Below are 23209 nucleotides of genomic sequence, written 5' to 3'. Positions count from 1 at the left end.
GAAATAGGTAGTCCTAGCAACAAAGGAAATAATCTAGCAGTGACGGAAAGAAATCGTTGTGGAACAGCCCATGGTTAGTCCCAATTAGAATAATAGGACAGAGTGTTTGGTTGTTGAAAAACATCTTCAACAACAAAAAAACTATTATGTCCAAATGGATAGTTAAAGATCATAAGTAAACTATGACCTGCCACATCCATGACGAAAATTAAAGTTTCTCCAGGTCAACCAGGAAAAGGAAAGATAATGAGAAACTCAAGAAAGATAAGTCTACACAAAGGCCAAGTGTGGTCTAAAACGAAGTAAACTAAAATTAAATTTGTATTTAAACAATGGATGGGATATAAAAACTCATTTCTGAAACAAAGTTAAGCCTCTGCGGTCAAGGAGAGGATCAACAAAAACAGCAAATCCTCTAAATTCTCTGCATTTTAGACCACAAGGAAATTACTGTGTCCCTATTATACAGTTAAATTTTCCTTCTGAGAGTTGTTTGTGATTTTATGGACTATGTTCCTAACAGATTATCCTTCTAATCTAGTTTTCATTTCCAGGAAAATATCCCTAATGGTGGGATTAAGTTTTGAACTCTGTTTTCAAACTATTTTTCTCCAAACATATTTTTGTTTATTCATGATCTTATTAGATATTTATGAAACAGTTAACTAAATATTACTAACTGAATAGACTCATTAAGAAGCAATTCATTTAAAAAAATTGATCCTCAACATCTTACTATTGATTAGTTTTCAAATTTTTATTAGCATTCAATTTAGTTAGAAACCAATAATTATTGCTTTAAGAAACTGGTATTGGAAGTTCAAATCCTCACCTTAACTTCAGAGTTCTGCTTCTTTTGTGGAAGTAAAATGAAATACAATTCATTTAAATTTTAAAATATTAAGTGTTTATTTTAAGCAATAAAATATTGAGTGATGCTGATTTTCTTTTTTATTGCCTTTTGTATTTTCCATTCTATCATAAACATACATTAATTCTATATTTCAGTTATTTAAAATGAATATTAATAGTAAGCTTATTAAGACTACTTTCTTAAATAGTTTCTATTCTGTGAAAACATCTTCTGGACATAGAGGAAATAATTTCATGAAAACTCTGACTTCCACTTAAATTTCCACTCAAGCACTCTGGGGAGTAAATCCCCAAGACGGTGAATGATTTCCTTTAGCTGCCCCAGCAGGCTGCGGGCCTGGTAGAAGGGCTCAGACTCCCTAAGGATTCCATTCCCTTCTGAAGAGCTGGGAGGGAGCACTTGACCCCACCTTGGGTGGAGGCCTCTGAAGCAAGCCCATTTCCAAACATGCACAATTGCCAGCAGCAGTGGCGAGTGATGTCCTGTACATATAAGGCACACTTTTTCTTCTCTATCAGAGGCAGAGATAACTATCGTCAACTGGCTTAAAACCTTTATGGGATTGGAAATTTAAACAATATATTATAGATTCAATTTCTGTGAGACACTGGACCCCCAAAATAGAGGTAAGCTTTATGCTGCTATGGTGACATTGTCAATACCAATATAGATTTAGAACAAAAGATTAGCAAATGGTATTTTTGTTAGCTACACAGGGATTTATTTTTATTATCCTTTATACTGTACATCAACATTATCACACTTTTTACATCTATAATTTGCAGCATTTTTCTTAAATGGGAGAGTCTGGCTAGAACATTCAGATAACTGCCAAACATATGGCTGGCCAGCTTCCAGAGACTTCAGACATAAGACATGCATGTCCAACTTGCAAATAAAACTTCACTGAAAATAACGCAGTCTGCCACGATGACTTAATCAAAAGATTTACTGAAGAATGATGCCATCTCCCAGGAGTTTCATTATGAATATCAATCATAACTATAGAATCACAACAGTTCTTAGAAAATGTTATGAAGGCTGTAAGTTTTTCTACGAATATGAAGTTTTTCATATTCACATTTTACGTAAATTATGGCTCTACTAAATAACATAGTATTTTTAAAACTAGGAAGATGCACATCTCTATGATATCATCCAGCTAAAATTAAATGGGCCAGTCACACAATATTTAGGGAAAAGGAGAATTCACTTTTTTTCATTTAAAAAGAATTTTTCTCTGAGAAAAAAAATGGAGGCAAAGAAAATGCTTTCACAGTTATCTAGGAATTTAAAATAAGTTGTCCAGAGTAAATGAAACAGGGTTATTAAAATATTACAACACCATTTGACACATACATCCCTATCTGCCCCAAAACTTTCACTAGCTTCCTGCCATCTATTAGATCAAATGCAGCTTATTTTAAATTGGAAAATTCTAGATCCTCCACAGATACCTATCCATAATTTGTCTTTTGTTCTCCCAAGCAGGTGAACAAACAGGTGAGAAACAGCTGTGTGTTCTGTTTCTTTTACCAGGATGTCCTCGGGATTTTTTTGCTCAATGCTTTCACTTCTGTTAGTCATGTCAAATGTTCTTCATCCTTCATGGCCCAACTCAAAGCTCACATCTTCTCTGAAGTGATCCACATATCCTTCTGCAGTTAATCTATTCATTAATTACTTTCCTGAGATTTAATGAGTATACACTATCTGTCCAGAACTACACTTGTCTCTTTGAGAGGCTGCAACCAACATGGTGACACAGCTGAACCTCAGCAGCAATGCTGTCCAGTCTTCCCAATGGACTGCAACTTTTTCAGAGGCTGGCTGGTCCAACGTATCTTACAAAGCTTGCACACCTTGGATGAGGTAGAACAGGAGCTATTCACTGAATGGCCCGGGTGACTGAGCCACATCTGCCTGGTGTCTATGGGAAACAAATGAGAGGTCCCTAGAGAGAACCTTACCCGTCCTTGAACATGAAAGACATCGTAATACAGGTGCTCAACTCCAGGGTGAATAAATTCTGAATGAACACATGAATGAATGAACAAGCCAACTTAGCCTTCTAAAGGGAAAGAAAGAGACACCATCAAGATGGGGTGACCTTTAAATAAGGCAGAGGAGAGGCAGAGATATTGATTTCTGCACAGCAAAAGTGAGAAGGAGACCTCTGAGTGAGGACACAAGGACTGGATTACTGATTATACCAAGTGCTAAGTTTGACCAACATAAGGAGCCACAAACCAGTGGGACAGCTGCCATTTTGGCAGCTTTGTCAAGGGGAAAATGACTTTGCTGAATGAGCTAAACCTTATCTAGCCAAGAGGAATTCCCTAGATTTACTATAAACCAGTAGACCAGAAAAATAGGTTTAGAAGTATTGGAAATGGGCCAAAAGAGTGTGTCAAGGAGACAGCAGGATATAACAATGGAAAACTCAGCAACAGATAAGATAGAGTAGGTGTGAGAGAGAAAGACAAAAGCAGATGAGGAAAACTAAGCAGTGATCAAGGGAAAATAGAAGCAGTGCTGTTCACATGGGTCGCTCCGACAGAGAGGGCCCCACTTGGGGCAGCAACAAGGGAGATTTTTAAAAATTTATTTATTTATGCATACAAGAGCTGGGGTACAGGCCAGAGATGCAGGGGGGTTAGCAGATTCACCAGAGACATAGTGGGGAACAGACCAGGCAGACCGACTGAAATGCATTGCTGCAGAGGCTGTGGATTGCTTCACAGTGCGGCGCTTAACCCCTTGCTCCACCAGGGAGGCCCAACAAGGGAGATTTTACTTAGGCCTACAGTGCAGTCTCAACGCAGCCCAAATCTTCTCCAAAAACCAGTACAGTATTGATTTGTAGGATACTATTCCCTGCTTACAAACAAGATGTATATACCTAAAGCCCATGTGTAATTTGATTGACAACTAAAGTGTTTTCCTCCAGAAATTATATTTTATTAAGTTAGCTATTTATGCCAAATCACAAAAGCCCATTTATTTTATATTTAACTAAAGTTTAGTTCTCTATATACACATTGCAATAATCTCTAATCTGTATATTCCAATGCCAGTTACCTAAGGAATAAATCTAAAATTAATTTCTGAGATTAAAATGGTAACTTTTGTTTCTAAGAATTGCTAATTTAAGGAAGGGGTCAGCAGTGCTCATCTCTGGTCCCCTGGGTGTGAGAAGGGGTAAAGGGATGCAGTGGTTGGGGCCTGGGATCCTGCAGAGGCTTGTCTGTGTGCTCTGGTGGGTGCAGGCTGCTCGGTCAGCCCTTAGCTGGAGCTGTTGGTTTAAACACATACATGTGGCCTCTCTACATGGTCTAGGCTTCCTCGAAAACTAACAACATGGTTTTCAAGGAGAAATGTGATGCATGAGAGAAACAAAGGCCAGCTAAAAGAAACAGAAATTGCACGTTGTTTATGATTCAGTCCAGAATCACCTAGTGTTGTTTCCTCAGGCTCTATCCCTAGGACCAAGTGGGTCCCTGTGGGTCCACGGTAAAGGCAAAGACTCCACCCCTAGATGGATGGAGAGTGGCAAGATTCTGAAAGAGAATGTGCAAGTGGATATAATTCTATAGGCTTTTTTTTTGAGATTATAATATGACACACTGTATAACACCAGTTTTAGACAAACTGCAATATATCCCAGCTTGAAAGGGAGTATAACATAGTGACTATAGAGCCAGGATTGCAGCATCAGCCTCCTAGCATGCCCTCATATTTGAGAGATACCAGGTAATTTTCTTGAGCTCTCTGTGCCTCAGTTTCCTCATTTCTACAATTGGGATATTTTGAAGAAAAAAAGAATCACATATTCTGAAAAGAAGTTTAGAAGACTATCCAGCTTCCAAAGCGTTAGCTGAGGTCATACCCCAGGGACTGTAACTTTGGCAGTGGTACTTCCTGGTTCCTGGGAGTGGCATCACTACCAGAGGTAGAATATTAATGAAAACAATTCGTATTTTTAATTACCTAATACCCTTTAGTTACTATGTCAAGTAGATTGACTCAAAAATCCAAAAGGCAAAAACTTAAAAACTAATCCTGGAGGGCCTCCCTGGTGGCGCAGGCGGTTGAGTGCCGAACTGTGAAGCTGTTCACAGCCTCTGCAGCACAGGTTCGATACCAGCCAGCCAGGGAGATACTCACATGGTGCGGCAGACCTCTACTGTCTCGCCTGCTGCTCCCCTCAGCAGTGTATTTCAGTCAGTCTGCCTGTTCTGCATCCCGCGCGGTCTCTGGTGAACCCTCTCACCCTCCCGCGCCACTGGCCTGTAACCCAGCACTTGTATAAATAAATTAAAAAAAAAACTAACCCTGGAAACCTGATTCTAGAATGGAGGCATCCAGAAGGGAAGTACAGACAGTATGTCTATTGTGCCTCATCCTACACTTGCCCCATAGCAAGGCATTGGATGGGATAATTTTTATGGGATGCTATTTTTTACTTTCTCTCCAAGGATGTTGTAAATATGATTGTCATAAAATCAGTCGTGGTTTTAGTTGTATGAATCATATGAAAGTCTGTGGGAGTCAGTTGAGCAGACAGCCAAAGAATACAACACTCTTCTTGACATATACCTCTAATGGATAGAGTTGAAATTCATAAAAGTAAAGAAAATCTAGACTCAGCCTTTAAAAAAATTCATCCTTGTATAAAAGCAATTGTAGTGTTTGGTTTTCCCGAAGTCCTTGCAACAAAATTCAGGAAATATGGACAATCTCCCACTGGGACATTCACAGCTAGAATAGCTTTTAGACTAGAGATTTCTTTCCAGCAGATAAAATATATAACTTCAATTTACCTGAAATATGTTGGACATTAGTGTGAATTAAACTTTAAAAGGATAATGTGCCACTAATGAAAGGCATTTATATCTCTCAAAAAGAAAAAAAGGTTAAAATCACTGTAGAGATAGGTAAAAAGAAAAAAAAAATACGCTGTTTTGAGTTTAAAGAATGTGGCTCCAGTGAATTTAAATATTTATCATATAATTACATATCAAAATCTTAATAAGTACTACTGTTTATGGCATCACTTCTGGAAACAATATCTTGGAATGCTATTTCTAGTAGATTTCCATTACAGAATGCAATTAAATTAACACCTGATTTTGTGAAAAACATTGACCCATTGCTTTCTGAACTTAAAATTTCAAAACATTTGCCATCAAAGAAGTAAACAGTACAGCCTAGAGTCAGAGTTTCTAGATATTTTCCAAGTTTCTCTGTCAAGTTACCACAGAGATTCAGAATCCCTCAAACAGGTGTTCATTTCTAGTCCAAAGAATAAGATATGTTTGAGAAGATCCTCTTTCATAATTCCCTCAAGAATACACAAAAATTTGCTAAGCTTCCATTTCAAATGTTAGGGATTTGGATTGCATTTAAATAACAGCTTGTGCAAAATGTCATAGCACAAATTCTCTGACGCTGAGATGGTAGATGCTGATGTAACAGAAAGGCTGACTTTGAACACTCAGAGTTGGAACTGGGAAGGCAAAGCTGCGTGACGTCAATCAGCCAACTGCAAAGTTACCTAGTTGGTTGGAGAGGGAAATTAGGCAACATCTTCTGCAAACTAGAAGTGACTTGGAGCATACAATATAACATATAAAGTTGTATTAATTGATAATAGTAATACCTCCTGTATTATTCTTATTTATCTAATAAGTCAAATAATATTCTGGAATTATAGATAATCATTTCTATTCCTCATTTCATTTTAATGTGTCCTGTCATAAAGACCTTTGGCAGATAAAGCTGCAGACTCCATTCTGACCAAATGGAATTAACATTAAGTCGATCAATTCACACAAGTATGTGGTTTACATCAATTCTTCAATGCCCGTTTCAAGTGTTGTAAGTGCACAAAGTACATTCGAGATTATTTTGTCAGCTACAATCTCACATAACATCTTGCTTTCTTCATTTAAGTACTTATTTTTCCAAGTGGATAAAGATCCCTTTGTAAATACCGTAGTTTTACTTTATGGTCCATGGTTTTACTTGTATAACTTTCATTAACACAATGAGCTTTTCCTCTTAACCCCTATCTAACCAGGTGAGAATTTCTCAGTCCAAGTAAGAGAGGGTTGCTTATAGACTCCAAGGAGGAAAATAAAAGAGGTACAGATTGAGAGCTACTCAGCTATAGCATCTTTTGTCACACAGAAACTAGAGAATACTGTGAAATTCACACCTTCAGAGAATAAAGTCAGTTGTAGTAGAACCACATGTGGAAATGGTAGTATAAATTTTGTCCAATGCAGTGTTGACCTTTTGGCATCACTTACATATTATTTAACTTAAGGGTGTATAGACTTCAAGGGAAGTCAGAACTTGGATGTGAGAAATATTACATCTTTAGTTTCACTGATCTCAAACTAAAATTTAGTAATTCTTTTCATTTAAACATAGGCCGCAAACCAGAGTACCTGTCAATTTCTTGCCAAGAGAAATCATAGATATTGCCACATCACATTACAGCCATTGGAGATATCTGGAAATATTTTTTATGTTCATCACTACTTTAAAATTATGGCAGGTATTCTACCCACTGCTAGTTTGTATTATTTAGTAATGAATTACTAACAAACACATATCATGACTCTTTAAAAAACTGACTGTTTGAATAAAAGTGGTTTCTTTTATAATGCTGTATACTTAATCTTATACATTTAAAAATACCATTTTGAGAAAAATCTGTAGACTTTACCAGATTGCCAAAGAGTCCACAGCACCAAAAAGGTTAAAAACCCCTGAAACTATATACAAAGCATGTAATAATACAACATCCTCCATTCTAGAGTAAATCATTTGTTGCTAGAGTCTTTTGAAGCGGAAACAAACTTGACCTTGAACTCAACAGTCTCATTGCTGTAAATAAATGAGTCTAATGAGAGTCATTTTTTTCTTATATTGCCAGAAGAAAAGACCTGTAGATACTAGAACATCTCTGCTTTCATGGCATATGTTGTTTTCTTCTAATAAGAAACTTTATCACTGACATTTTGCCATCAATACTGAATTGCTCTTATATTTCATATTGCTGAAATCCAGTCTATTTAATGTCTTTATAAGGGCATTATTATAATCATTTTATAAATTTAACTTAAAACATCACATAGAGAAAGCACCATTAAAAAAAACTGCTATCTGGGAAATATAATTCTTATTTTCAGTAAAAGCAGTGAACATTAAAGTAGTCCATCAAAGATAGGGCTTTTAAATGACAGTGCTACTGGATCTAACCATGCTCAATTGAAATATTGCATATCAATCAATGTATTCCTAGGGGTGTTAAGAATATGGACCCTGAGTTATTATAATTATGAGATGAATGAAAAGAGGAGATGATGTCTCAGTAGATGTGTCTTGATGTGTAAGCACATGAGACTTTTTGAAAATCCTTCAGGGATACTCTGCCCCCAAAATAGACATAATCAAATGTCAGCAAGTTAAATGAATATTCACTCATTAATAGCTACTGAGAAATTATTGTTGCACGCACAATTATTCACTTATCACTGTAGCTAAATACTGTTCAAAATTCTTATTTCCAAGATTAAAATATGTTATCAGAATTCATAAACTAATGAAGAACACAAGAATTAAGGACAATACATTCTTGCATAAAACTGAGATATGATTTCACCATCATATACCTATTCTTCATATATATAGTTAAAACATTATTTTCTATTCATCAAAGTACTAGGTATATTACATGTGCTGTCCTAAAATTTTCCCTTCTTTCTTTAAATTGGTAAAATTTAGAGAGCTTGTTATAAATCTAGGCATTACGTTCAATATCAGTGGTTTTCTTTGAATTACAAGCTATAAAATAATCCATCTTATGTGTAATGAAAGAAAATAAATAATTACTAAACGGGAAGAAAATGAACTATAACAATGCAAATAATACAATTCACATTATAGTATTATAGGAATAAAGAGCTAAAAGACCTTATTGATCAGTTTATCAAATTGCTCATTCAAGGTCTGGAGCAAATTTTTGTGACTACATCTTTCTTTGAATCAAAGTAGACCTACCAGTGATACATTTAATTTTAGGGCTGTTTTCATTTCTAGGTAACTATTTCAATTGTATGTCAATTTTCAATGTAAAAACAGATTATGTGATCCTTACTAAAGACCCTCCACTGTGATACACTTCACAGTTGAATTTTTAGAGGCAGACACTGAAAATGTGCACTTTGCTCTAACAACCAAAAAGCAATTGCACAAACACACGTAAGAGGTTCCTCCCAACTTCCTTGGCATATTCCAGTTATTTTTCTCTAAACAGGAAGCTGTTGACAGTTTTCCCTGGTATTTTCAGAATACCCTATTTATAAGAAAACCCCCAACTTTTGTTTCAAAATCTAATGTTCTTCCCTGCTGTGTCTATTGTTGCTAATTATGAATGCTGCAAACAAACAAGATAGAAACCAAATATTCCAAACTATTCTAGGCAGATTCAGAATAGGGTAGAAATTGTAAAAACAGCAAAGTTTGCAACATGTGCAGGCTATGCTGGAGTTTTAAAACCCCAAACAATACCGACGAGAGAATTCCTGGAATTCAACGGGGAATATTTGGCTCAAGCTACAAAATCCCTGTCTCTAAATAATCTCATGTTAGCAAGTGTTGAGCAAGAAGGGTGATTATATTTTAACCCACTTCATAGAACATTCATCCAAATTTAACCAAATTCCAGAGACTCCACACAAAATTAGCAACTAGAAGCTGCTTCTCCTTTTCCCCCGGTCCAACAATAATTGCTCATGAAGACAAACTTGTAGGCGGCAAGAGAGAGGGGAAAACCACAGTGATCTGTGAAAACAACTAACTATTGTATCTGAAGCAAACTAATTACCTCACAGAGAAGAAGTGCAAGATTTAACAGTCCATGCTCTGCAGCCGGGAAGCAGTGCGGAGTCAGCAGAGGCAGCGTTGGGAGCAGCAGCAGCGACAGCAGCAAAAGCGGCAGCAGCAATAGCAGCAGCCGCAGCGGCCAGCATCCACCAGATTCTCACAGGCCTTTGACTGTGTGGACTCAGCCACAGACTCTGCCTCCAGCTGACGTCAAAGTCCCTGTCACATGGCCAGATGAAAGCCAAGAGAGCATTGGTTGTCGTAGCAACCACAGAAGAGCTTCGAAATTTTTTCAATAGGTCATCTGTCATTGTGGGGGGTGTGTGTATGCATATGTATGTGTGTGTGTGTGTGTGTGTGTGTGTGTGTGCATGCAGGCAACCCACAACCATCACGGACAGCTCCCCAACAACCTCAAGCCCCGAAGTTGTGACTCAAGAATGCCTACAACTTTCCTCTGGAAGGCTTCGGTGTCTGTTGTTTGCAGACACTCACAGGGAAAAGACAAGCCACTCTGAAATTCCTGGTGGTCTTGCTGTCACGAGCATGAAACATGCACCTCTCTCTGCAGAACAGAAGGGAAAAAACTGAAAGATTCTGGGGGTAGTTTTCTGAGCTAAGTAAATGTATGTGTAAGCAAAAGAGTGAAAACTGAAGCTCAAATGGAATGGGAAGAAAAGATATTTTTAAAACTATACACGAATCCACATTGATGTGCTGACACTATGCTAGTGATGAGAAAGAAAACCAGAAGCCCAGGGAGGCAGTGGCCCACAGTCAAAGGAAAGGGCCACTGGTCCTGATATTGACTGTGATAGGGAAATTGGATGAGATGACTTCAGAGCTGCTGCACTGTAAAAAAGAGTTTCACAGCGGCACTACTGTAAGACAACTTCGTATGTTTAAAACTTGCTTTGGTGGGGCCTCCCTGGTGGCGCAAGGGGTTAAGATGCAACCTATGAAGCTCACCACAGCCACTACAGCACAAGTTCGATCCCTAGCCAGGGAGGTGACCCACATGGCGCAGCAGACCTCTCCTGACTTGCCCACTGCTCCCCTCAGCAGTGCATTTCAGGTGATATGCCTGTTCTGTTCCCCACTCTCTCTGGTGAATCTTCTCGCCCCCCAAAACTCTGGCCTGTACCCCAGTTCTTGTATGTATGTATAAATAAATCTTTAAAAAAAAAAAAACTTGCTTTGGGCTCACCACATAGGTGCCTCCCTTCTTCATGAATGGCCTTGTCCAAGTCCCTTTGAAGTTCAGTTTGGAGCAAATAGGTGAGTGCCCCCCTTCTCCAAAGCAAGTCAAGAGCACCAGGATAAAAGGTTAGTCCTGCATATCTCCTAATCTCAGCCTAGCTTCCTCCTACCTCTGCATGCATGCTTATTTCCTAGTTCATTCTCATTCTTAATGAGCAGGAAGTCAATTAAATAAAATTAAATGAGACCCACAGGAAGGTACTTTGAAAAATATAGTCAAAAAGTATATATCTATATCTATTCAAAGGGTAAAGGGTTAAAGCAGGGGATAAGAATTTGCTCTGCAAACCCCAGAGACATACTAGATTTATCAGGGGTTTTATTATGGTTTGTTTTTTTAAAGCACAAGTCTGGGGTACTACAAAATATAAATAGAAACTAAACCAGCTGGACAGATTACATTTGTGTCACTGTCAAAAGAATGAAATTTCTTCAGTGAGAGTCAGAAGTCATTGCTTGTACAGTAAGACTGAAGCCCAAACTGTTTGGCCATATAAAATCCTCCTGTTTCATCTTCTTTCTTTACTTCTATTCCAGCCCCAAGTGACAGGAAAAAAAATAGATACTTTTATTTGAAAAGTTGTTTTCCTGGTGCTATTAACTATAGCACTGCAAAATCCAACTGTACTGCTATAATGCATGCTCCCCCTTCAATTTCAGATTAGTGACAGCTGAAAATGTACCTGTTCTCACAGGACCATTGGCTCATTGACTCCAATGTCTAGTTAAATGGCTCAGAGTGACTCACCAGAGGCAAATTTCTGTAACAGCTACAATTCACAAATTTGCAATTTGCTCCAGTTCCAGTTCTGATTTTTGGTTCAGAAATACACATCACAGTAACGAGGGAAGTGAGGAGGGAGCAGAAAAATCATCTTTCTAGAGTTCTAGGGCCCCCTGTTCTAGAGTTCTATCAATCCTCTAACTCCAAATCCATGACTGCCTGGTCAATTCTTTTTTCTTGCTGCAGCTTCAGCACGAACAGTACAGCTGCAGTACCACACTTTGCCAATAGGTGATGTCCTAGGAAACAAGAAGTTTCCAGTTCCAAAAAGTCCTCAAATTCAAGACTTAAATAAGTTCAAAAATTAGCAAAACTAATACCTTAGTGTTTTGATTTTTCTATAATTTTTAAAACTAAGTGTTCTTTACTATATGCTGACTTTTTAAGTTGAAATAATCACTGGACTGACTTTCAAAGTGAAAAGTAAATGAATGCACATAATACTTTTTCTCCATAGCAAACTTCCAAACTTCTACCACTCATGGGCCTTTGAAAAATACCTAGAATTAGAGATTTGTCTTACAGAAAGGAAGTTACTATTTCCCCTAAGGACTGAAATTGTGATTCTGGTCACTTTGGAGCTCAGGTTCCTACCAATTTGGCTAATTAATCTAAATGTAGTTGAAAATCATAAGAAATATACATAGGGAGCCCCCCCCAATCACAGCCCACTACATTGAAGAGAACATGGTATTTTATTTTTTAGACAACAATTCATTTTTAGGTGAAAATGATTCATTGAATTTAAAATTACCCGTTCAAAAATAGTTTGAACCAGAGTTTTCACTTTCTGTGTGAATCAGTTTGATCACATTACTAGAAATAACACATAAATGCCCCTTACCAAGAAATCTGACATGGGTTTATACACTTGAACTAGCAAGCAGTTTGGACCATGAGATGTTTCTAGGCAAAGATGTCTCCTCTGTCTTAACATAGGAAGGCATGGACCTATTATTTGGAAAGAGTAGATTCAAATCTCATATGGGCAAATTACTTAAGTCCCCTAAGATTCAATGTCTACCTCCTAAGATTTTTTTTTGAGGATTATAAATTTAATGTATTCTAAAATTCTGATACCCTTCCACGAGTCATTTCTTGTTTATCTATCTGACTCTGAAAGTCGTCAAAGACTTTCAAGGAAAGAATGGAACTTTATTCATCTCTATAACTCTACAGTCAGCACAAGGCCCAAAATGTAATGAGTGATCAATAAATTTTGACTGACTGAACCATTGGAAAATAAATGCTGAACAACAAAAAGAAACTGCTCCTTTTCCTCACTTATTGAGAAGAAAGAGCCTCTCTCCACCCCCAAAAAAGGCAAAGGAAAAAGAAAAACCAAATTTAAGTTATCATAAAACTTTCTAGCAATGGATGGGTTCAAGTAAATAAAACTTATCTCTACTAAATCATATTTATTATGATTATGCATTAATTATATTCTGATGATGTTTATTGCAGCACTATTTACAATAGGTAAAACCTAGAAACAACCCAAATGCCCAAAAATAGATGACTGGATCAAGAAGATGTGGTATATATACACAGTGGAATATTATTCAGCAATCAAAAAGATAAACTTATGCCATTTGCAGCAATGTGGATGAAGCTAGAAGGAATTATGCTCAGTGAAATAAGCCAGAAGGAAAAAGAAAAATATCAGATGGTTTCACTTATAACAGGAATATAGGGGAACCAAATAAGACATCAGTGTAAAATAATAATAATAATAACAGTACAAGACACAACAAAGCAAAAATAGATGATCATAAACCAGAGACATACTGCAGGGGAGGAGGAGGGAGAGGGATGAGAGGGAGGGAGGGAGGAGCACAGGGGACTGTGGTGATGGTGCACAGGTGCCTTGGGGAAGGAAACTCTATGGGGACTCAATCTGAGGGGGTGGGGAGAAGCAAATATTGTCTAAAAAAATTAAAAAAATGATAAATGTTAAAATAAAAATAAATAAATTATATTCTGATGTAGTTTATAGCTATTGTTGATGTTGGATAATCTTTTTTTATAATTTTTTTTGAGATAACATTTCTTTCTTTTTTTTTTTTGGATTTATTTATTTATTTATACAAGCACTGGGTACAGTCAGAAGCATGGGAGGGTGAGAGAATTCACCAGAGCCAGAACGGGGAACAGAGCAGGCAGACCGATGAAATACACTGCTGAGGGGAGCAGCAGGAGAGGCAGGAGAGGTCTGCACACCATGTGGGACCCTCGCCAGCGGCCGGGGGATCAAACTGGTGCTGCAGAGGCTGCGGGCAGCTTTGCAGCGCAGTGCTCAACCACTGTGCCACCAGGGGAGACCCTGGATAATTTTTTATATTAACTTACATTAAGAGATCACAAACTATATGTAGAATATTGTTCTAAGTGCTATAGATACAGTAAATCATTTACTATAATATCCATATGAGGCATGTACTATTCTTTCCCACTTTATACAACTGAGGAAACTTAAGCATAAAGAGATTAAGTAACTTGTGTACTAAGTTCATGGCAGAGCCAGGATTTACACCCAGGAAGCCTGGTTCCATAAAATTTTTTTGGAAATAATTTACATTTGATATATTTTCAGAAAGAATTGAATTATTTCTTATATTTTTTTCATGCTGGAGGTTTCCTTTTATTTTTAACTTCCTATGAAAGGGAGAGGGTAACATCTTTTCTGCATCTAGGAGCAGCATCTAGAGATCTTAGTCCAGCTTTGACTTAAGGATTAATATAGCAAGGAAAGTCCAATCAGGAAGGTTTGAATCAAGGAAAATGGGCAAAGCAAAATAGTGAAATATCTTTAATAAAATGCTGTTCAAGTTATTCTAGTCATAACTGAAGCACGTATTTCAATTGCACAGGCTTGAGTAGAGACTATTTCCCACTATGATAGAATTTCATGTATTCAAACCAACACTCTCAATGAGATGACAGTAATCACTGCACTTTTAAAAAGTGGTGGATTGGCATCAAAGGGTATCAAAAGCAGCCAAAAATTTAAATGTCAATGTCTCAGATAAAAGGAAAATATGCTGATGTTAGCTCAACATTCTTTACATTATCTGCTCCTTTTCTTCTCAAATTATTGGATTATTCTTAGGTGGTATGGGGATTTTGGTGTTCTCCAACAGGAGAAACAAAAATTGGAGTACAAATCTTCAAAAGCATCCAGGACTTCAGGGATTGAGATTTTCGTTTTAAGGGGGCAAGAAGATCACAAAGCAGTGATCCCAACCTCTAAAACTTGCAGAATTTGCCAAGTACTAAATGGTGAAAGATAAGAGAAAAAAAGAAATAAATCCTAAAATTACAGAAAAAGGCCAAAAACACAAAAGGGAGAATTTTCAGTCTTGTAATACTGTGGAAGGAAATAAAAAATTGAAGTTCAGTTTCTCCAGGGCATTGGAGTCTGGTAAACAGCCCATATTTTCAGGTTTCATAACTGAAAAACTATGCCATAGAAGTAGTGGAAGGCGACCCCTTAGAAAATGCAGGAACCATCCTAGAGTCATTACAGTTCTTAATTGTATAGAACTAGTTTGGCCCTACTCTAACTAACTTTAAGAGAAAACTGACCCTCTCTAAAAGAAGATAACATCATTCACAGTCTTTACATTTTATATACCATTTCCAATTCAATCTGAAATTATTAATCATGCCAAGAGATAAGTATAATTGACAAAAATCCAAGAGGAAAAAGTAAACAATAGAAATAGATCCACAGGTGATTCATTTTCTGTCATTATTAGTTAGGAATTTTCATTATTAGAATATTAGATAGGAACTCTGTGATTATTATACTCAAGGAACTAGATGGTAAGATTGAGATCCATATGCAAAACAAGTGAAATCTATTAAAAAGGAACATAGTAAAATTTTTAAAAATGAGAAGAATAACTGAAATTAAGATGGATTCAAAAGCACAGAAGACATCAAAAAAGATTAGTCAAATGAAAGCTAGATCAGCAGACATTTGGAACATGAAGAAAGGGATAATATGTGTATTTGGAAGAAGAGAAGAGAGAAAAGTAAGCAATATTTAAAGAGAATTAGCTGAGGAATTTTCCAAAATTGCATCTTTATAAAAAAGATGCAAAACAGCAGTTAAGAAGCACTATATACTCCAAACAGGGTAACTACAAAGAAAATCATACACAGACACATGCCAACTGCTGAAAACTAAAGACATAAACTCTTAATTAAACGTTGCAAGACAAAAAAGTCACATTAACTTTATATGAGCAACAAAAGACTTTTAACAGTACAACAAACAATCTAGCTAGCAAGTAAGCAAAAGACAGGAAGAGGCATTTCCCCAAGAATGACACATAGATGACAAACACATGAAAAGATTTTCCAACATCATTAGCCACAGTAGGAGAGCACTACATACCTATCAAAAGAACTAAAATAAAAAATAGCGACACCACCAAATGCCAGCCATAATGGCTCTTGCCAAAGGAACTGAGTTTATTTGAAATAGAATATGGGGAAGGTCAACTTGAAGGGTACTCTTGAAAACAATGGTGATTTTGGTAGTAAACAAGTGAAAGGAGACTGATGACTAGTGCAAAATCTAACCTGTACGCCAGATCATTTACCAGAGAGAACCAGGGATTGAACAAGCCAAAAAGGGCCCTCGTGGGCTCAAAACAAACCTCAAAGATTGGCCTCAAAAACTGCTCCTGGTGAATGTAATTGGATCAGACTATGGAGCAATGTACGTTCCAGAGCAATCAGTGGAAAATTAAGTAAGTACCTGCTGCTTGAATACCTTCCAGCAGTGATTAGTTCTCCATTACAAAATGTCAGGTCATCCATTGTAAGAATGTCCAATTGTTGTAAAGTTCCTCCTTATGATGGGCCAAGTGTCCCTCTCCCTATCACTTCAATAGACTCCTGTTTGCTCTTTTTTGTTACAAAGAGTAAATTGAATCCCTGTGTTCACATGATGGCTCCTCAGAGATCTAAAGGAGCAGCTATTATGTTTGTGGCAACAGTTGCTAGTTACAACCCCCTCCCCCCATGCTTTTCCTCCTTTTTCTATAGAAATAGAATTTTTAGTGGGAAAAGCTGCCCACAATAGAAACATTTTCCAGCCTCTCTTGTAGCTCTGTGCCTTTGTGATTAAGGACAGACCACAAAACGTAAATAGATATGTGTAGTTTCTGGAAACTTTAAAATGAATAAGCAAACCTGTTCTTCACTCCCTTTTGCCATGCTTTGGCAGGGCCAGGTTGGGGGTGAAGGGGTGACAGCTATCACTGTGGACCATGAGGAAGGGGACTATGTCCCGCAGAGATGGACAGTGGAGCTGTAAGCTGAAAGAAACCTGGTGTTCTGATGACTTCCTGGAGAAAAGCTGCCATTCCCAGCTACCTTGCTTCCTCTTAGAGGGCAGGATGGGATGGACACAATTTATCTAATTTAAGGTACAATTATTATATGTCAAACCTATTCCCAACCGTCATGTTCTCCACCATCAACAAAATTGGGAACTTGTACAAGTGAAATGCCACATGTTAATAAGCTACAATATTCCCAGAAATCTTTTCAAAAGAAATAGAATGCAGTACTTTAAAAAGCATTGCAGAAGAAATGCCAGAAGACAGCTCTTTATTTTTTTCCAAGTAATTAAATTAGTAACCTTCAGCTAATGTTTTGTAATATTCATGTAGACTCTTTAATGTTTTTCTGGACACTGAGGGGTTAAAGATAAAGAAAAAGGAGAAAAGAGACTAAAAAAGTCACAGTAAAAATGGTCTCTCTTATCACCCTGAATGAGAAGAAGAAATTCTTTCCTCAAAGAAAGGTATTTTCTCATATGGAGCTAAGGATTTTGCTTTGTAGGAAAATGGTCTACAAAGCACTTCTTTATATTTAATTTTCCAAACAAAAGAAAAGCTGCAAAATGTCACTTTTCCATCAGCAACATGTCACTTCCACCAGCAACATCCAGTACAATTAGAGAAAATTTTGTAATAGGATCTTTGCTTAAAAAAAAAAAAAAAAGATTGTTTTAGGACAACTGTCTTTGCAGCCAGATGGATACTGCCCACATTTAATCATCAGGGCATATATTTATTCCTGCTTCCAAGGGATTAGGAAATTTCAAAGAGGGAAGAATCTAGATGCTTCCCTAGTGGAGCTTGTGTTGAAAGTGCAATTCCTATAAACAAGAACGGAGACGCCAAAAATTCATCTCCAGCCCCAAATCACACTTTTTGTTGAATTTTTGTGTACAATGATGGCATTAAGGACTCTTAACATGTTACAATGGTAAGCATATGAACTTTGAACTTGGGTACACTCAGATTTAAATTTGCTCCCCAAATGCAACATTTCATTTCTATAACCTAGGCGATTTACTTCACCCCTCTGTGTCAACCAGAAGAGAAGGGTAGAAGGTGGATGTGGGGGAGGGAGGAGGGATAATGGACTTGGTGGATGATTATTGGGGCTTTGGCCGTGGGCATGGTATGAAAACATATATTTGTAAAGGTTTGAACTTATAACCCCGAAAACAAACACAGTGGTGTAAACCAACATTACATACCATACATTGCATCGATAAACATAATTGGATGGAAAAATGAAGTGGTAAATAAAATTAAAAAAAGAAAAAAAAACTTTTTACTCAAATGATATGTGCCAAGTTTGGTAGGAAAAAAACAACCTTCCCTTTCTTTAAAGTAGTTTGAGTGGGTGTTTCATCATTTGAAAGCAAATGAGCTCTAATACAAACACAATCAACACATCTGTGTCCTGCACTAAATTAGTGTCAATGTGCCATCTTCAAAAGTACAAAAAATGTTGGGGCCTATGTAGCGCAGTTCATTCATTCATTCATCTACCATCAATTCATTCTTTCAGCAACACATCTCCTTTGGTGAGTACTTTCTGTGTGTCAGGCACTGTGCTAGACTGGGGGGAGGCGTTCAGCAGTGAATAAGAAACACACAGACTCTAGTCTCACAGAATTTACAGTTATTGAGAATTACAGCTATTAATAAGTAATGAGTCATAAAGGAGAGTTACCTGCTGTCATAGGAGGACCTAACTCAACCTGGAATTTCATAAAAAATTCCTGAGGACATGACCCTTGAGTAAGGAAGAAAAAAAAGGAGTATGCCAATTGAAGACTTGTTAGAAGTGTCAAACAGTGGGTTGAAAGCCTCGTTGGTGAGAGGGAGCCTGGCAAGTTAGAACTGAAACCAAGAGGGGACAGCAGAATACTAAGAGGGATAAGTGACACGTGATAAGAGGCGATTGTGGAGCAGCTGATGGAGGGCTGTCTAAGCCCCCCTAACAATCAGCAATGTCGTAACATGCGAGCTGGTGGTGGGTTGGAATATAGGGCCCTCTGATTTCCAGACCAATAAAAATGTTTAAGTAATGTTCTTTTAAAGTCTCCTTTCTGATTCTGAAGGCAGCATGTGCTGATTATAGAGCAAAGGCATTTTCTATTGCCACAAAGACCACCACGCCCTGGCTCCCAGGTACGCAGGGTACACCTTGCACAAAGCACATGCTCATGTGACCCCACCCCAGCAAACCCATTCTTCCCAGACACTAGACAGCTTTAGCTGCCTTCAATTACAGAAACTGTCCTGATTGAAGCATAGAAAAATCTCAGGATTCAGGTTCATGGTGAAAATCTGTCCACTACACGGAAGACCCCACATTCTCCACCATCTGTCAACTGTCTGCCTGTTTTTATCTCATAAAACTGTAGACTTGAAGATGATCTAGTGATTAGACTCAGAAAAGTATCTGTGAAAAATGAAATTGGCACATCCCCTGGTCTTGTCATGGCTTTGTCTCCAGAAAGTTTCTATTCCTTGCAAAATCACAAGACAGCGTTTTCATCACTCAACCACAGAAGACATTTAGTGGGTTCCTGCCTCTCCCCACACTGTTGCCAGCTTCAGTTCCTTGCTCAAACCCAAACTGAGCACTTCTGATCAGGATTCATGTACCAGAGGAAAGGCCCCTTATCCTTCCTCCTGGGAAGCACTCCTCAGGGTGAAGGGATCACCTAGCCCCCTCCCATCTGGCATGGCAAGCAAACAAGCCCTGGAGCCTGGTAGCAGACCCCACACTTGATTAAGATGCCATCCTCTTCACAGTTAATTGGCAGATCATTTTAAGAGTTCATGCTTTAGAATTTCTTCTTTCCGGATTGTCATTTTCTTTTCCTGCCACCCACATTAAAAGAAAGTCTCTTTTGCCTCTCCTTGTGGTTCCCAAGCCTAATACTAATCACAGTTTCAGTCTCCTGCCTTGAGCTTCTGACAGCATAAATAATGCAGGTGCACAGAAATAAAATGTAGCTCTGCTGGCTTCTGCTTCTTTAGCCAATCCGCTACCAAATAAGGAAAAACAAGTGCAGAGACTGAATTGATAGAAAGATGCATTTTACTGTCCAGCTGCCAAGAGGGCATTGCGGACAATGAGGATTTCAGAATAATGACCCTAAAGAGAGGAGGTTCAGAGCGTCCTATTCACTGCAGCCGGCAGCCTGAAAGAAGCATTGTTCCCGCCAGGTCAGGTGGAAGACCCCTCCCGTGAATGCAGCCTTCTGAGGAAATGCTAAGCCATCCATTTTTTAAAAGAACCCCTGACACCAGAAATTTCCAACATGATTTGGTTCTCAGGGTGCAATACTATATCCTCACAGGTGTGGAATAATCAGGCATCTAAGAACAGCAGCTTCTCCAAAAACAGCTGCGGAAAGGAGAGAGCTACAAACAGTCCATTTGAAATCTGTAGGGTGGGTGCCCGGTTTGATGTTTGCATTCTGAGCACTGCGGTCGGGTTGTGAAATTGGACTTTCCAGCTGCTGGAAAGGGGCGTGGCCCGGCTATGAGGATTTTGCCCTGGGAGACGTCTGGACTTAGAAAGATAGTCATTAAAATGTCACCGTTTCAAATGAATAAAGCATTGTAACTGAAATGCTCCAAAATAAAATATTCATCCCTTCTGTTATTCTACATGGGACCTTACCCCATTTTTTTCTCCTCATGCTCTGCAAACCTTTCATTTGACAAAGAAAGAAAATAAACATAGTCACAGTAATAATATTTAGGTAGGATTCTTTTTTGGCTTGCTTTGCACTTGGCACCATGCTGAGCGCTTTGTGTGAATGATCTCATTTGATCATCACCAGAGCCCGTGAGGTAAGCACCATGAGCATGGACATGAGAAAATGGAGACCTAGGTAAGGGCACCCATCAGTTGCTTAAGCTACCCCACAATTTGTGGACTTAGATAGCGCAGGCAAGAGCTGGCACTCTACTCGTGAAGCCAAAGGCTTTAGAACCCACTCAATATGGGCTAATGAATACCTTGTAAAAGGCTTCAAAGCCCCCATATTTATCCTTTCCAGTTACTACAGAAATTCCAATGAACCATATACCACCATATATTTAACCTTTCTCTGATTGCTGCAGAGTTCAATTGCTTCTAGATCTTCCTTATTATAAATAGCAACATGTAAACATCTTACAACACATACTGTTTTTCCTTTGAGGTGTTTCCTTTTGAATAATTCTAATGAGTAGTTACTAAGATATAGGTATGAAAATTGGTGCCCCTATTTCTGTTCACATTTTGAAATCAACTGTAATTGTTTATGTAGCCATTAATGAAAATAGAATGTGCCATTTATCCACAGCCTTGTCAGCACTGCATAATTCATGTGTATGTGTGCGTGTGTGTGTGCACACAGATACAGAAATATACATACAAGTACATATACATATAAAGATATGCCTTTTCATCTCATCTTGTGAGATGAAGAGCAGCAGTGTCCTTTTCAGAGAGTGAAGACAGAAAGCGAGAACCCACATCCCAACTGTAAACACACCACAGTAAAGAAGGATCTGGATGGCTTGGTTGATGTTACACAAGAACTGCAGAAAAATGGGCAGAGGCTCTTTAACCTCATAAATCTGTGGGTGAAATCAGGTCAAAACCCCCCTCTTCTCAACTTTATGTTTAAAAATGTCTTTTAGTAGTTTTGGTAGTTTTTTGTCCTTGCCTGTAAATTGAATTAAGAACCTTTGTTCTTTTGAGACCTTTCAATAGCTGACCAGCTATTGCTTTGTCCAGTACCAAACGGAAACCTCCCTCTTCTCAATTCCCACCTGGTAAGTAACTGATGATATTGGTGATGATATCAGCGTTATGTGAGCTTTCATCTACACCCCTTCCCATCCATGGATCTTGCCAGAATGATGTGGCAGTGATAGGCCATTTTTGACACTTGCTGTAACTCATGCACATCTATGTAATCTTTAAAGGATTTGGGACTTAAAGACAGAATGTTCACAGTTACACTGTCCCTCTGCATTTATAAGTTCTAATGATTCATACCCATCACACCTTGTGAGATGAAGAGCAGCGGTGTCCTTTTCAGAGAGTGAAGACAGAAAGAGAGAACCCACATCCCAACTGTAAACACGCCACAGTAAAGAAGGATCTGGATGGCTTGGTTGATGTTACATAAGAACTGCAGAAAATTGGGCAGAGGCTCTTTAACCTAATAAATCTGTGGATGAAATCAGGTCAAAACCCCCCTCTTCTCAACTTTATGCTTATAAATCTCTTTTTATTGTCTTCATCATTTTTTTTAAAGATTTATTTTTATTTATTTATTTATACAAGCACTGGGTACAGTCAGAAGCGCAGGAGAGTGAGAGAATTCACCAGAGCCAGAGCAGAGAGCAGAGCAGGCAGAAGGACCGAAGCACACTGCTGAGGGGAGCAGCGGGCGGCAGGAAAGTTCTGCGCGCCATGTGGGACCCTCCTCCAGTGGCCGGGGAGCAGCCAGGGATCGAACCGGTGCTGCAGAGGCTGTGGGCAGCTTCACAACCTGGCACTCAACCGCTGTGCCACCGGGGAGGCCCTGTCTTCATCATTTTGTATTAGATTATTTGTTAGTAGTGATCAGAAGCATTCTAACTAAAGTAGATGTTCCTCCCCTTTGTAACTATCAGAGTAAATATTTTTCATTTATTTTTTTTTTACTATTAAGAGGATCTTCAAGTCAAGGTGACTATCTGGAAAACAACCTTCCTCTACCCTTCAACTATTGTCCTCTAATAATTTTACACACTTAATTGTGATCCTGCTTTAGTGAAAAGATGACATTGAACATTAAGGTACTTTTTAAATATTAAGAAGTTAGGGATTACTTAGCTTTTACATTTTTAAAATCAATGACATTTATTGCCTATTTTGTTCACTCTGTTTTCACAGCATTGAACAGTTTCTGGCACATAGTAGGTGCTCAAAAAGTGTTTCCTAAATGGGTAAATTCATGAGTAGGTGAATGAATGAATGAATGAAATTTCATTTTTAGGATGAAGACTCCTAAAAGA

General features: G+C 38.1%; 1 protein-coding gene across 7 annotated transcripts in view; it reads right to left on the bottom strand.

The window, feature by feature from the left end:
* Positions 1-23209, bottom strand: part of NCALD (neurocalcin delta) — a 348584-nt gene that overhangs the window by 73157 nt on the left and 252218 nt on the right. Inside the window, exon 1 of one of the 7 annotated variants that reach the window (XM_037503152.2) lies at positions 9774-9952. The exons of the other annotated variants lie outside the window; for them this stretch is intronic. The gene's annotated coding sequence lies outside the window, so the exon portion shown is untranslated. Of the gene's footprint in view, positions 1-9773; positions 9953-23209 lie in introns of those variants that run through there. 7 annotated transcript variants of the gene reach the window in all.

This window comes from Talpa occidentalis, unplaced genomic scaffold (genome assembly GCF_014898055.3).
Source record: "Talpa occidentalis isolate TD23 unplaced genomic scaffold, MPIMG_talOcc4v2.1, whole genome shotgun sequence".
Lineage (NCBI taxonomy): Eukaryota > Metazoa > Chordata > Mammalia > Eulipotyphla > Talpidae > Talpa > Talpa occidentalis.
The sequence above is the reverse complement of the archived record's forward strand: the minus strand, read 5'-3'. Positions and strand labels throughout refer to the sequence as shown.